This window comes from Astatotilapia calliptera, chromosome 7 (genome assembly GCF_900246225.1).
Source record: "Astatotilapia calliptera chromosome 7, fAstCal1.2, whole genome shotgun sequence".
NCBI classification, from domain to species: Eukaryota; Metazoa; Chordata; class Actinopteri; order Cichliformes; family Cichlidae; genus Astatotilapia; species Astatotilapia calliptera.
This window is the reverse complement of record NC_039308.1, coordinates 24,057,947-24,073,396: the sequence shown is the minus strand read 5'-3', so window position 1 is coordinate 24,073,396 and position 15,450 is coordinate 24,057,947. Positions and strand designations below refer to the sequence as shown.

Below are 15,450 nucleotides of genomic sequence, written 5' to 3'. Positions count from 1 at the left end.
ATGGAGAGGAACGTGGCCTTTTTCTTCCTTACACATGGATAACTAGAGCATATCGCAGCAGGAACCCACAAAATTTTAACAAAAAACAAACACAAATTAATTAGGAAAGTGCCTAGAGGATGAAAACATGCTTACTCTTTGTAACAAATTATACAGTCTAGTTTAAAGTCGAAATAGCTCCAAATGCAAGCGACAGCAAATAAATAATTAGCTTTTAAAGGTCAAGAAAATATCATTTCTATATCAGGATTTCACATCATGCTTACAGTGCCAACTTTACTTTACAAGGATACATCTCAGGCTTTGGTAAAACTTACAAAGAGTTTGGCGCAAAGACTTAAAATGTAATTGTAACCAGACACAATACTATCACAAAGGCCCCAAATTCATTCCACAGCATGACAACAACCCCAAATATATCCAGGCAATATACAACAGATGCCACTGTGACCTGATCTCAACATCATGGAGCCAGTTCAAGAATACATGAAGACAGATGAAACTAAAGGCGCCTACAGACTGTGGGCTTTCAGCAGTCTAGTAAACTGCATGCCGCTGTTGACAAAAAGACCTCTGGACGACACACACAAGCAGCATTTCTGATGTCACAAATGACGTGAAGCCTATGAGCTGGTTCGAGTCACATAGGGTCATTTATGTAGCGTGTCTCAGTCTCCTCACGCCATATCTCAAGCACACCTCACCAGTTTTTTTTCTGTGTATTTAAGCTGATGAATTTCCCATCGTGACATTTAAGCATTGCTGCCTGCAGATTCAACCATTCCACCACCCCAACATCCACCGATAGGCTCCAGGAGGATATTTACTCATCACTTCACAATTTTTATCAAATTTTTGTCTTCTTTTTCCCTTAGTCTGTGTTTTGCCACAGCTCTCTTTTTTATCTTTTCTCTTTCTCTTCATCCACCACCATCACCAACCAGTTATAGCAGATGGTCGCCCCTCCCCGAGTCTGGTTCTCTGGGAGTTTTTACTTCCCACCATTGCACAGTGCTTGATCATAAGGGATCGCTTGAATGTTGGGGTTTTCTCCAGAATACCGCAGGATCTTTACCTTGGGGCGGCCGTTGCTGTGAATTGTTACACACCTGAACTGAATTGAATATTTGCACTAGATGGCAAACTCTAACTGCATCCTGCTGCTGTAATAAATCATGTGAGTTAGTAACTTTGTTTTCTTTTTTTGTTGCCTCCACTTATTCCACTTGGGTTTGTTTTTGTATTTTTTTTTTATTATGCCAATGTATTTTTGATTATTGTGCGCTTTCATGTCTCGCCCTATAGGTTGCTCAGTTGACCACAGTTGCACTACATGGACAAATGTGGGACACCTACACATCACACCTACAGGAGCCGTTTAACCATGTAAACCTGTGCAATGAAGCTCTCAGGGGAAATTTGTTGTGCTGATGTTAATGCCAGAGGAGGTTTGTAACTAAAGAAAATAAGTCAACAGAGCACTGGTGACTTTTACACACAATGTGTCACAGTGCTTACAGTTGACGGTGACATATCCATTAGAAGACATTTCACAAACTGACTTGTTGAAAAGGTGGCATCTTGTTCAATTACAACATTGGAATCCAGCGAGCTCTTTAGAACAACGCATTCTTTCACGAATGTTTGTAAAGGCAGACTGCATGGCTCTGTGTTTGATTTTATACACCTGAATTCAAAGATTAATAGGTGTGGCCCAGTACTTTTGTCCATATAGAGTATTTTTAGTTGCAACTACCAACTTTGAACCTCTCTCACAGTGCAACACTGGAGCACTGTAAGATATAACGATTCTCTCCTGTTGGTCAGTTTTTGTCTGGGAAAGTGCAAAATTGCTCAGCTTAACACAGCATGAATCCACTACAAGGTCTCAAAGATCATTGGAGGAGCTCACCTTGCAAATGGATTGAAAAACTGTTTGCAAGTCTACAATACAAAGCTTCTCCTGTTTGTTTGTTTTTTGTTTGTTTGTTTTGTTGCATTGACTAAATACACTAACTATTGATTTGATTTTGCTGCATTTTGCACAAAATAGTTCTGAATATTTGTACTAGAACTATTGCAGACCGTCTTCTAGAAAGTGAGTGTTATGGGTACATCGAATGACTGAGTATCAGCGTGGAGGCCGAGTGATGAGTGAATGCAGAGCCACGGGGGCCAGGCAGAAAGGACAGCATCTTGATGCATCATGAGGGCTGAAGAAATCTGATAGCCATCATGTGACAGAGCCTGGTCACTCTCTTGCCTTTCCTGCACAGCTCTGGCTGCACACGGCCCATCATCTCCCCCTTCACTACTGCTCCCAGAGGCTTACCTCTAATTATTAATTCACCATGCTGCAAATAATTACAATCACACGATTGATTCAAGATGAGTATATGCAGTCACGGTGGTTTCTGTTGTATAACCTCTCCTACTGTCCTACTGCTGTAGTTATTTAGCCCACGAAAATGCTCTTACAATTAGGGTCAGTCACATTAGATTGAGTGGCGATTTTAATCCATTAGAGGCTGAATGGTATTGCTCAGACATGAAATTTGTTCAAAGAAAAATGCATTATGTAACGACTACAGATGACTTACCAGAATGGACAGTATGTGAACAAACATTGACATCTCATACTGATGTTTAAACACACAGGAAGGATCACACCATATAGGTAGGTAGGGAAAGTGTTTCTTTTAGTCACATCAGTTAAAAGCCTTAGTTTTTAAACAGAATTTAAACATTAGTTAAAATTAAACTGGAGTGGTGACCAGATCCTGACAGTGAACTTAGTTTTCCGGATAAGAACAGCAATTAGAAAGCATGTTTGGAAGATCTGATTGCAGCTAATGAAGACATGTTGCTGAAGTCTGCTTTGTGAAATGAAACTTATGTCAACGGAATAACAAAGAAAAGGCAACTGAAGGTCCAAGACGGTGCTGAGATGTGCAATGATGAGACTGACAAATGCAGTACAGAACTGCTGGTGATATGCAGAATGGAAATTCTACTGTTTTTATAAATGAAAAGGAAAAATGTCGAATGTTAAAAGAAAGGTGAAAAGTGCAGGTGTGCTTTTAGTCATCTTGTAATGGTTTATGAATGAGGTGAGCAGGGCTGTGTGTGTGTGTGTGTGTGTGTGTGTGTGTGTGTGTGTGTGTGTGTGTGTGTGTGTGTGTGTGTGTGTGTGTGCAAGTTAATTCACAGGCAGATTTATTATTTAATCAGCAATTATTGAAATCCATACTGAATGAATCCAAAAGGTAGGACATTTATTATGACTAATGTCTCAGTCACACTAGAGTGAAAATGAGGCAGCAAAGACCTTGCAACTAGGTAGTCTGATTATTGCCTTTTTTTTTTTGTTTTATTTATTTTTTTTGCATTTGGTTATGAGTTGAAAGAAATCTACAGTCACAGGTTGCAAGTAGTTGCAGTAACAAACTGGTTGAGTGTGTAGCACCCTCAACCTCTTGGTGACCACTTACAAGGTGATTGTGCAGATGTGGTAAGAAGCCCATCTCCAAACAATCACAGTCCGACTCAGACTGACTCAAATTGCCAAAGGTTTGCAAATAACTGCTATCTAATTAATAAACGCAGACAGGCCAACTCCAATTCCTATATTAAAGTAAAGTACGCCAACTAGATCACTATTTATGGAGGAGTTTCTGAATTTTGGATTCAAATCTATGAGTTTCAGGCCATTCTTGTGAATTTCTGTGTATGTAGACAGGAACAGAATTGCCATTTTAATCGAATGATTACAGTTAACCATTATCACAAAGAGACTGCATGCAGTTCAATTGCAAGGTGATGACAGACTAAATGCAGACTGACTCTGTCCTATTACCATTTTATTGAAGTCTTAGTGCACCAAAGTTGCTTTGAAGATGCCAACTGAGTGCGAGTTGTCCCTGTCTGTGAAGAAACCATTTTAAAGTTCATTGCACACATTTGCAATCATTTTGGTCATGCTACAGTCTCCCACCAGTTTTCCCTTGTGTGACTGTAATATAAGCAGAACTATCTGGGAAGTGGCACCTGTGACGTGAAACTGCAACTATTTCATTTAGTGTTTCTAATAGGATCACACAGAAATTCACGTAATTCTTCTTGATGAACACTTATCAGCCGCAGCATTAAAACCACTGATAGGTGGTGTGGATGACCTTGCGTTGTGTATATCACATTTTTTCCCAATGTAATGTTCCACTGGGAACCACTGGGTCCAGGTAGCACCAGTCACAGCATGTTTGTAGACCACTCCAGCCTCCTGAAACAGGACAGACTGCCCCACAAGTCCTACAGATTCCGCAGGAGTGGGTTGGGAAAGACACGAGAACGACGAGGACTTCACCCAACTTTCTGGAGCCCAGTCCAGTCGAGCATTTGTACCCTGTGCTGGAACAGTGCTTATGTGTTCTGACCAAAAGGCATCTGTTTTGCTGACTGAAAGCTTGCTTACTGCTCACAAAAAAAAGTTACTAGTAAGTAAGCAACTTACTGGAATCAAGATAAAGAATTTTCTTCCCCTGTTTTTATAGTCATATCTGAAACCTCAGAAATGAAACAGAAGCTAATCTCTAAATATAAAGCAGTGATCAAACCTTTGAGTATGTCATTTTTCACTTCTGCCTTCAGAGTAATTGTCGTATTTATATAGAAAAGTCCAGTCTAAAACGAAACTGAGGTGTTCTCGAGTAAGAGATTCTTAAAAACCATCAGCCCTTAAAGCCAGTTGCCCAATCATGTGATTACCACAGAGGTGGTGAATAATCTGAGATGACTGCAACTTCCAAGAAGTTATGAATAACACCATTTGGTACAGACTGGATTTTCTTAAGTCAATTTGACCGACAGGTGATGATGCAATAAGTTTAAAAGCTTTCTTTCCTAAATTAAGGTATATATAAGAAAATGCCCTCATCTGTCAGGCTGGCATTGACACAGTCATGGATATTATTTGGAGCTGTGCTCATGTTTTTATGTTACTTCTACCATAAATATTTAAAAAAAAACACATCCACATTCATACAGCAAAGACTCTTGAAATAAGGAAGTGTTTTATTTGGAAGAAGATGAGAATTTTATATTTAGCTCGGTAAAAACTAATTTGAATTGAAGGCATGTGATTCACATCTTATACAGTATTTTCCTGAATACTTTGGACCACAACATCATTGTGGTTGATGCACTACACATGACTGAAATTAAGTCTGAAAGCTCAAACTGCCTTTTAGCTGATCCGGCTTCAGATACAGAGAAAGCGAGTGAGTGAAGTAGATACCATATGGAGAAATATTAGAGATTATTACATTAGCCACAAAATGACTTGCAAACTTTAATCTTTGACAAATGTTACATGTTTATATAGCAGACATAAGCGGAGAGGCTTAAGTGGAGGGACCAGTGGCGCGTTTGATGTATTTCTACCCCCTTTGTGAGCCAGAAAATACCCGTCTACAAAACTGACATTGATTTTAAACTCAAATGCACTCTTGTGAGGTGTCATGGCAGTGTGCTGATAGACAGATAGCCTTACAAAGTATACAAAGCAGCTTTTGTGGTAATTCCTGCTACAGTAGGTGTCTCCAAAACCACATATTGGCTATTCATAAGTGAAGAGAGTTCAAACACAAAAGCCTCGCTCAACGTCACCTTCTTGAAAGAAATGAGAGAAGGCTGTAATATTCAGACACTTTTGTTTCATGTCCCTCTAAATCCACACCCGAACCTCTTGATCTAAATAACGCTACCCTTTGTCAGCAAAAGCCACTACTGCATGTTCGTGAGGACGCAAATCAGGTCACATGACATTCATGCAGGTCAAGTCCTATTTATCGGTTTGTTCTTACTGGATGTGACGACAGTGAACTCTTTTTTTATAGTTTCTTAGTTTTCCTTATTTGTTATTTTGGATACTTCAGGTCATTTTATATTAGTTTTATGTTCATCAAGTTATTGCATAATATCGTCTGTTTATTGTTTATTTTGCTTTTGTTTAGCAATGAAGTGCGCCTGTCATTTTGTGTGGTTGCATGCAGTTGTGCTGTGCGGTTACTGCTGATCAGTTTGTGCAGTTTTTTCATTCTGAACTCTGATTTCATCATTTGTAATGTTTCCAATTGTGCCTTTAGTGGTTTTGCAACAGTTTCCAATGTGGACTTGTAGGTGTCTGCACAAGGACAAGCAAGGACACCGAAGCTTTAGCTGCACGAGGCAATCACAGTTGTTAAGAATGAATTGTCTCAAGTTACATTTACAAAAAACAAGACATTTCACTCAGTGACTGATAACCTGTTGGTAACTGTCTTTTTTAAGTTACAATAATATATTGTGAAAGATGCTGCAGCCTTTCTATCATCGTTGCCAGCTTGATATACTTGAGTGGCTCCAGTGTGGAAATTATGACCCAGATAACCAGGATTTCTTATCACAGAAAATAAGAAAAAGACACTAAAATGGGCCTTGTGAAAAAAGTAATCATTTACAGGCAGCGCTGCTGACAAATTAGCTTGGAGCAGCACGAGCAGTTACATAACCCACTCTTAATTTTTCTTTTGTGTATGTTATTTAATTGTACTGCTGGGTTTGTGTGTTCTCATTTGTCCCAGTGGCATTCTGTTTAGGTCTCCTACCAAGAAGCAGAGCAGGGGCTGAGAGGAGTCTTAAATCAGTGCTGCTCGAGCTTCTGGAAAGGGTGCTGGAGATGTTACCAGTCTGGGAAGGTTTCCAGGAAATCTTACATCTAACAGCTAATACACAGCAAGATAAAATGGAACTGGTTACTGTGGCTATGACAATCTAAATCTCTCAAAAATCCTTGTGGGGAAACAAACAAATAAAAAAGGCTGGATTTTTTAACCATACTGCATTTGTTGTGTAGATAATTGCTGTCACTTTGCTTCCACGGGTAAAAAACAAACAAACATAGATTGACTCTAATTGATAGATTATTCACTGTTGCGAGTATTATCATGTGAAGCAGGGCACGCTGGGCAGAAATCTAGCTAGATGAAGTAGGATGAAAGCACAGAGTGTGTTTATAGAGAGCTGCGACGTGTAATAGGACAGAAAGAATTGGTAAATAATATCTGGGTTATCTGAACGCTGCACTGAATGATTTTCATGTTTCAGTTCATTGACTGGCTGTGCTGCAACACAACGCTGCAGAATGAGCGACATAAAGCAGACAGTGAGTTTCATGCTTTGAGCTGCAAACTGATGCTAGCTGCTAATACAGATTCTGTAGATTATGGTGGTCCATGTGATGCTTTCAGATAAACATGCCATGTGTCTTGTCGATCGTGATAACTGAAAGGCACTCTGTTGGTTTGCATATCTCACAGGAATTAAATAAACAAAGTTTTCCAACCTAGAAGGCCCGGTTCTATGTGATGAGTCAGAGCTTTGTGGTCGCCCCACTTTACGTCACATTCACAGCTCTATTCAGCAGTTTGCACCTCTTTAGATTTAACCATATGGCTTAACCTTCATTTTTTTCTAATAACACACTAATAATCCTCACTTCTTATACATCAGCGTTCTTGAGAGGAGATTGGATTATAGTGAAAACTAAAGAAGCAGTAAGCCTTGTCATCCAGGCTGAGAGCTGATAGATAGTTAACAACATATATACACTGAAGAGGCATTTGAATGGGCTGTCAAAGAATAACTAGTCTAGTCTGCAGCCATGTGTCTGAGAAGCATCTGAGGAGAGGCATTCTGAGAACCTGTAATGACCGCACAGTTGCTTCAAAAACACGTGTCAGGAGACCAACCATTGGCTGGTGGTTGCAGTTAAGTGAACTCAAAATCACCAACATCACTTATGTTCCCTCTGTAAACACTCTTGAAACACTGTGGATCAAAAATGGCCTTAAATGCTCTTTTAAAAAAAAGTTCCATATCTGAGTCTGGTCATTGTAAACTCTTAATTTAGCCCTCAAAATTGTTTCTTTAACATTTCACGTTCTTACTTTCCATCACGTCCTCACCGCAGACCTCTGAGGAAGATGCCTGCGTAGTATACACATGTGAGGACACAACTCATTCATTACTGAAAACAATGATGGGCAGTGTTCTCCTCTCTCCACTCCCCCAAAACAGTGGGCTATTTAGAGGGTGGAGACAGGGTGGGGGTGAGGTCGCTGTATGATAGATGCTTTTCCGTGATAATACTCTGTTTAATGTTCCTCATCTCAGCGGCTGTGTTCCCCCTTCTCTAATCCAGCGGGTCACACTGAATCACAAGGCCAGCCAGCGATGACAATGGCATGTTTGTGCACAGGCTGAGCCTGTACGCTGTGTGATGTGAAGGGATAAGATGGCACAAGGTGGACACTAGAGGCTCGCGTGCACGTGCTGCTGTATAAAAGCAAACGGGGGCGCGCATGCATGCCTTTGGATACAGTAGGCATTCTTCGGCTTTTGAACCGTATTAGGTAGATCAAATGCAGGTTGGTGCTATGAACACTGTAATCTGCATTCAAACACTCACTACAGCACAGCATTCATTTGGGTCATGACAGATAAGATAAACGCCTTCTCTAACAGAAGGAAATTGCGGGTAACAGACACTTTCAGGCTTCTACAACCCACAGGCATTATCTGCTGTTAGTGATTTGATAACGGGAACAGGAAAAAGAGAAACATCTTACACTGCAGCAGATGCAACACTTTAATTGCCATTAACCCACCCAATGAGCTCTGTAGAATTAAAGCACAAAGGACAATGACAAATGAAAAGGGAAAAAAGTGCTACTTAAACTATTAGGCGCAAACTATCTTTGATGTTACAGTGGGTTTCTGGTGCGGAAGTCTTGGAGATGACGATGAAGTATGTTTTTCAATAAATGAGTTCAATTAGACGAGTATAGTTTAACTGTATGTTGTGTGTTTACATGAAGAAAGAGCCTAGAGCATCGGCTATGTGAAAGTGCCGAACTTTATGGAAACAGCAAGGAGCAAGAAGAAGTCACCGAGATACACCACCAGCCTCACGTCATTTTCAGATGTTTTCTTGGAAAAGGCGACCTGCACGCCCTCATCAAAACAAAGAAAAGTGGCTGTGATCCAGAAAGCCTGAACTAAGAGTACAGACTGTAAAGCTTGCCTCTCCTTTTCTCTCTCTCTCTATATATATGTGGCATATATCAGCTTTCACTTCTTCCACTGAAGATCAACATCCCTCAGCAGTCGGTTGTAGGCCGTAGCCCTCGCTCACCACCACCCTCTCTCTCCACCACCTCCTTGTTGTCATATGACCACTGTTATGTGTGTGCAGTGGAACACAAAGTTGCTCTGTTAGTCCCCTCTGCTGTGCCCTCTCATCACTCAGATTTGAGTGCTGGAAGCAAGGCCCTCTTGCTGGCCTGCCTCAGGAAAACAGACAGTCCCCTGTATGCGACTACCAGCAAAGATTAGAAAGGAGGGCAACGAGAGAGAGAGAGAGAGAGAGAGAGAGAGAGAAGGATGAATTGAGCTGGTGTGGTTTTATATAACACCAAAGATAGTCTAATCCTTACTCATTCACTGAACCCCACCCTAAGATTTTGTTCGATTCCTCTGACAGCTTTCCCTCATTGATGCTTTACTGTGAAGTCGATTATTAGCCCTTTCTACAATCAGCGGCTGCCTGTTGAAAATGAGCTGCCAAAGCATGTCTTACAGCTGTTTGTGTGGAGATGACACTTTGTTCCAGTACCTGGCTAGGATTAAAGACCCAAAACAAACACAAATGCTGAGCCAGCTGAACAGAGCGGTGCCCCGCCTGAACATAGCGGCAAAGCAGCTCAAACATACATACACACACACACATACCTTAGGGACACGCATTTCCTTAGTGTTTATTTAACCGTGCCTGCATAAAGATTGGGCTTCATGTTCACTCTCACAACTACCAAGACAAACGCTGTAAGAGTTGTGTGATAATTCTGCTGGTCCCCCTCCAGGAAATAAATGACACCTTAGATTAATCATTTTATTAAGTAGGCTGCTGAGGGAGCTACGCTCAGGCCCCCTTGGTACTTAACTGTAATAGAGCTGAGTTTAATTGTCCAAGCTGGTGGTGTGCTCACCTACAAGGTTAAAAAGATTGCTAAAAGTGCACCGGACGGTGACGCTGGCCTGCTCGGTGTTGCGAGTGACTACCTCAACAGCCGCTGTCACTTTAAAACCAACTGTGTCCCTGCTGTCCCCTGCCATTATGTCACCCAGTGGAATGGATGTAGCAAGTAACAAAAGAGGTGGAAGGAGGTCAACTCAGCATAGGGTTTGCTACACTATTGCTCTTATTTGAATATGAAAAGCAGTGCAGTGTAACCGCACACTGCCACGTTATATATATATATATATATATATATATAGGTCAAAATGGGAGATGCCCCCAAGGGTGGTGGAGAATGACCGAGCTAAGATCCTGTGGGACTTCCAGATACAGACGCACAAAATGGTGGTGGCTAACCAACCGGACATAGTGGTGGTAGACAAACAGAAGAAGACGGCCGTAGTGATCGATGTAGCGGTTCCGAATGACAGCAATATCAGGAAGAAGGAACACGAGAAGCTGGAGAAATACCAAGGGCTCAGAGAAGAGCTCGAGAGGATGTGGAGGGTGAAGGTAACGGTGGTCCCCGTGGTAATCGGAGCACTAGGTGCGGTGACTCCCAAGCTAGGCGAGTGGCTCCAGCAGATCCCGGGAAAAACATCGGAGATCTCTGTCCAGAAGAGCGCAGTCCTGGGAACAGCTAAGATACTGCGCAGGACCCTCAAGCTCCCAGGCCTCTGGTAGAGGACCCGAGCTTGAAGGATAAACCGCCCACAGGGGCGTGCTGGGTAAAAATATATATATATATATATATATATATATATATATATATATATATATGTGTATATATATATATATATATACACTTGTTTTCTCCGACCTCACGTCCAAGTGATCGGCATGAGGGTATCGTGACATTTTTAAGTGTGCGCGCGCATGTGCATGTGTGTGTGTGTGTGTGTGTGTGTGTGTTTGTGTCTGAAACTTGAAGGCCCATTATGTAAGCATGTGATTAACCTTTATACTTCACACTGGACCTTGTCATCCCTCATTTTAAAGCCAAGGTCATCGGTGACCTCTGACATTTGTAACATGTTGCAGGGAGAAGTGGAAAAAACAAACAAACTGCACAGCTGAAATGAAATGAGATGAATCTGTATTTAGAGCAGCGCACGTTGCTGACTGGAGCTGAAACATGCGAGATATAGGGAGAATGCAGGGAGAATGCAAAACGTTCACTGTTTTGCACCAAATCCTGGTTCAGGCTGCAATGTTACAGCCCACAGTTTCTTTCTTTCACCCAAGACAGGCATCTTCTCTTGAGATAGCATCACGATGCATCTGCAGGTTTTTGTTACAAGCTCTAAACAACAGGTCAGATCCCTTGAAGTCAAACATATGTGGGCAAAATGACTAATATCAATACCTTTTGTTTTACATTGATTTCAGTCATATCCCACTTGAAGATTGCATGTGATTTACAAACAGAACGTTCATCGAAAAAGTGCTAAAAGTCTGGCCTTGTCTGAAAATGCAAAGCATTTAGTTTCGTAGGAACACTAGATTGAATTTCCTGCTGCCCCTAATGGGTTTATCTGCATTTGTAGATGCTGTACGACAGTATTTCCTTCCACTTATTTTAATCAATCTACCATTTCTGAGCCATCCTGAGATCACTGGTCCTCAAGAAAGAAGAAGAAAGAAGGCGTGGTGGAATTTCCACCATCTTTGCCTTGCTTCACAGATGTCTCAGGGCCTCACTGGCGCTGCTGCTTTTGCTGGTGGAACTATCACAGACACATCCATCACTTTGTCTTCGCCCAGAACGAGCGCTGGCTTTCTACCACCGTGACATTAACACAGTCTTTTGGTCCCACTCATCCGTCCATTCTGTTCGAAATCTTGCCTTTCCTTCTTTCCCTCTCTTGCTCGATGCTGCATCAACCTCCGCCCCTCTGCCACATCTGCCTCCCTATCGTTAAATCCCTGGCCCCTCAACCCCTCCCTGCTTTGCTTTCTCTTTTTCTCTCTCGAGCATGTAACACAAACACACATACAATATACACAAATACACATGCTCTCCTGATGCTACACAAAAAATTCCAACTGCCACTTACAATAAATAAATAAATAAAAATACAGTAATGCTCTGTTGGAAATGTGAAATGTTGAGACAGAAAATGTTAGAAATTGCCCTGCTTTGCCTGCTGAGTAATGAACATGCTCTGCTTTCTGCCTCTTTCCCTCTTCTCACCGTCAGGATTTAAAATCATGAGGCAGATACAGACAGCTGGACAGAAAACAAACCAAATAAATCCCTGTTCAACATCCAGATTATTAATTGCTGTAAATTTACCTCATGGGACAGCAAGCTCCACACTGGCAAATCCTACAATGTTCCCATGCCAGTGTCGGGCCACATTTTGCCTTCCTATCCCACTGTCTGCAGAACCAAGCTCCACAGGAATGGTACACCTCCCACTCCCACACTGCACGTTCACATTCAGTGTCTCGTAAAGCCAGTTGTAAGCACCGAACACCTGATCGTGTGTGTGTGTGTGATGGCGGTTTCGCTCATTTCCCCTCTTTCTGTTACACCTTATGGCCTGGACAGAGCATAGAGACATTCATACAAACATACAGCCTCGCACACGCACACACATTTAATCCATCCTCCACTTGCCCTATATACAGTAATTAAATTAATTTATCTGCACGCAGATAAAAGCATTCTATAAGAATTGAGGATGCTCTGGAGAGATGATGAGTCAAATTGCAAGCACAGATAGCAGCGTCCGCTGGCACAGAGCTAACAGGGTGGAGGAGGGGACTGGACAGGCTGCTTGCTTGCTTTGGTGCATTTTATGGGAAAATACAGTCTGCCTCAGCAGCAGAACGGCTTCAGTGAAATATCATCTTCCTGTCTCAAAGCAAGCCAAAATAGCGAAATAGGAAGCGTTGTGAGAGTGGCGAGGCTTACCGTGTTCACAAGCCAGCATCCATTTACAAAGGATACTGCAGACAAGCCCTTGCAGGGTGAGAAAGGCTCTGTACAAGCCACCTTTAGTCCTGCTGCTCCATCTTCATGCCTTCCTCATGTTCACAGAGTGAAACATTCACATATACATCTCTCTCTTCCCGCGGCCCTCTTTCTCTCTCTCTCTCTCGCTCTCATTAACGTCTGTGTTCTATATCCTCTCTTGTTTGCTTCAAGGCAGTTGAGACACTGCAGCGATGGGGGTGGAGGGTGTGTATATGCGTGTGTTTGAGTGTGTCAGAGACGGAGAGGCAGCGAGAGGGAGCGCAGGGCAGAAATGGAGGGAGGAGTCAGCAGGGATAGAGAGAGAAGGGGGAAATGGTCAGGATTAAATCATGAGAGTAACAGAGAGAGAGAGCGAGAGAGAGAGAGAAAGAGAGAGAAAGCAGGCTTTGATGGGGGAGCCACAGCATCCTTGCTTTATGCTAGAAAAACACACATTGGTATTTAAGCAATCCTGAAGGTTAGATTATAAGTATATATGGCAAGTAGATCTGCCCCTTAAAGAGCTGTCTCCTTGTTGACAGTGCAGCAGCAGGATTGGTTGTGATTTCATTGATGACTGAAAAAAAAACATACAAGATAGGGAGAGAGGGAGGTGGAGGAGGGAACGGGACAGAAGAAGAGAGGAAGGGAGGGGAGAAATGACGACAAAGGAATGGGAGGGGGATTGGACGATGGTGTAATGTGCTGTTTCCGTGCCAACTGTTTCTGTGACAGTGTGACCACTTCCTTTAATGCTATTGGCTATAACAAAGAACTGATAGAGGCTTGGGCAAATGAGGCAGCGTGTCATGCGGGGTGTGAATGGGTTGTTCTTTTCCTGTGTTTCTTCCTCTTTTCGTTTATCTCTGAGAACGACAATAAAACAAATGTGTTTGACTAGACTGCGGCCACGGAGAACACACGCAAGTCTACCCCTAGAGACGTAACGATTGCACCGCTGGAGTGTGATTGCTTTGTCATTACGAATGCCGCTAGTGTGTGAAGAGACTCCCCTTATATTACTAACGCACAGATTCACACAGACACGCACACACCCAAATCAGACCGATCAACAAGAAAGAAATCCCCCAGATCAGGTTGCTCAGGGTGTGTAGTGTAATGCAATTGCCTGGACACCAACCCTGGTGTCATGAACAATGAGATAATTAATCGGCTATAGGCCAGAGCAAGAGCACATCTGGTGCGGGTGAACAACTTTGCCTCTCGCCAACCTTTCATCTGGGCCTTTTAATCCAGGCCGGCAGGCACGTGTTGTGCTGCTCCCATTCTTTCTCTCTGTCACTTTCCCCCTCGTCTCTCCTTATCCTTATTACCCCATTCAACGTCTACCAATATTTACTTTAAACACCCTGCTCCTTCCTCTTTAGCAGCTGTCAGGTTACGGCAGAAATCTTCCAAATCTCGGTTTCTGTGCAGAGGGAACTGTTTTCTGATAGATGAGTGACTGAAACTAAAAACATGGGTATAATAGCACACTCTAAGTCAGGTACACACAACCACAAGCGCCCACAGTGGGGAGCCCCTATCCGTATCATCGATTCAACAGGACAAGACTGCATTGAGGCTTCACTGGTGCACAGAGGACGGCACAGACACAACCTGCCTGTTCAGATAAGACGTTTTGGCTTTATACTCAGTCAGTGTTTTCACTTAGGCTTAGTAGCTGTTGTTGACATTTCACCTTCAAATGTCAAGCCAGTGATGACATACCTGTTGAAGAAGAGGAGATAAAGCTCCAGGTGTGACGGAAACATTTGCGTCAGGCATGTTTTGATGTATATGAATACAAAAACGTTCACACTCACACACACACACACAAATGATATGCACCGTTGCCACCATTTTTTCCCTCTGGTTCACATAACATCTTGACTCGTTTAAGTAAACACCTCGCTGATCTTATTTTGGTCTCCCCTTGTTGTACAAGCCGCTGTGCACTGAAGAGCACCAGTGTTTGGCGGCACACAGTCTCATACTGTGTTTTTTCATAACTGTTAACAACCAAGCCTCACGATTAACACACTGCTGTTCAGGCTACACTAGGTCTGGAGATAATCGTTTGGATGTAATGTTCATATAATTAAATGATAATGGCTTTCATCCTATATTTTCTTAATTAAAAAAAAAAGAATAAAAAAATATCACTGCTTTCATCTTTTTGCTGCTTTTAGACTCAAAACCGTTCTTTTTCTTCTTAAAGGGAGCGTGTTTTGCTTTTCCATTTATATCGTCACAGTGGTGGACTGTCATACTAAACATGGCAAAAGGTTTAAAATAAAGAGGTTAAAAGGCTATTAGCCAAAAAGTTCAGACTGCTCTAGACTCTATAGCAGCGGTCCCCAACCTTTTTTGC

General features: G+C 42.2%; 1 protein-coding gene across 1 annotated transcript in view; it reads right to left on the bottom strand.

Moving 5' to 3' along the window:
• gnaz (guanine nucleotide binding protein (G protein), alpha z polypeptide) overlaps positions 1-13,386 on the bottom strand; it is a 33,064-nt gene extending 19,678 nt beyond the window's left edge. Inside the window, exon 1 of the mRNA XM_026173991.1 lies at positions 13,035-13,386. The gene's annotated coding sequence lies outside the window, so the exon portion shown is untranslated. The remainder of the gene's footprint in view (positions 1-13,034) is intronic.
• Positions 13,387-15,450: the final 2,064 nt, after the last annotated feature.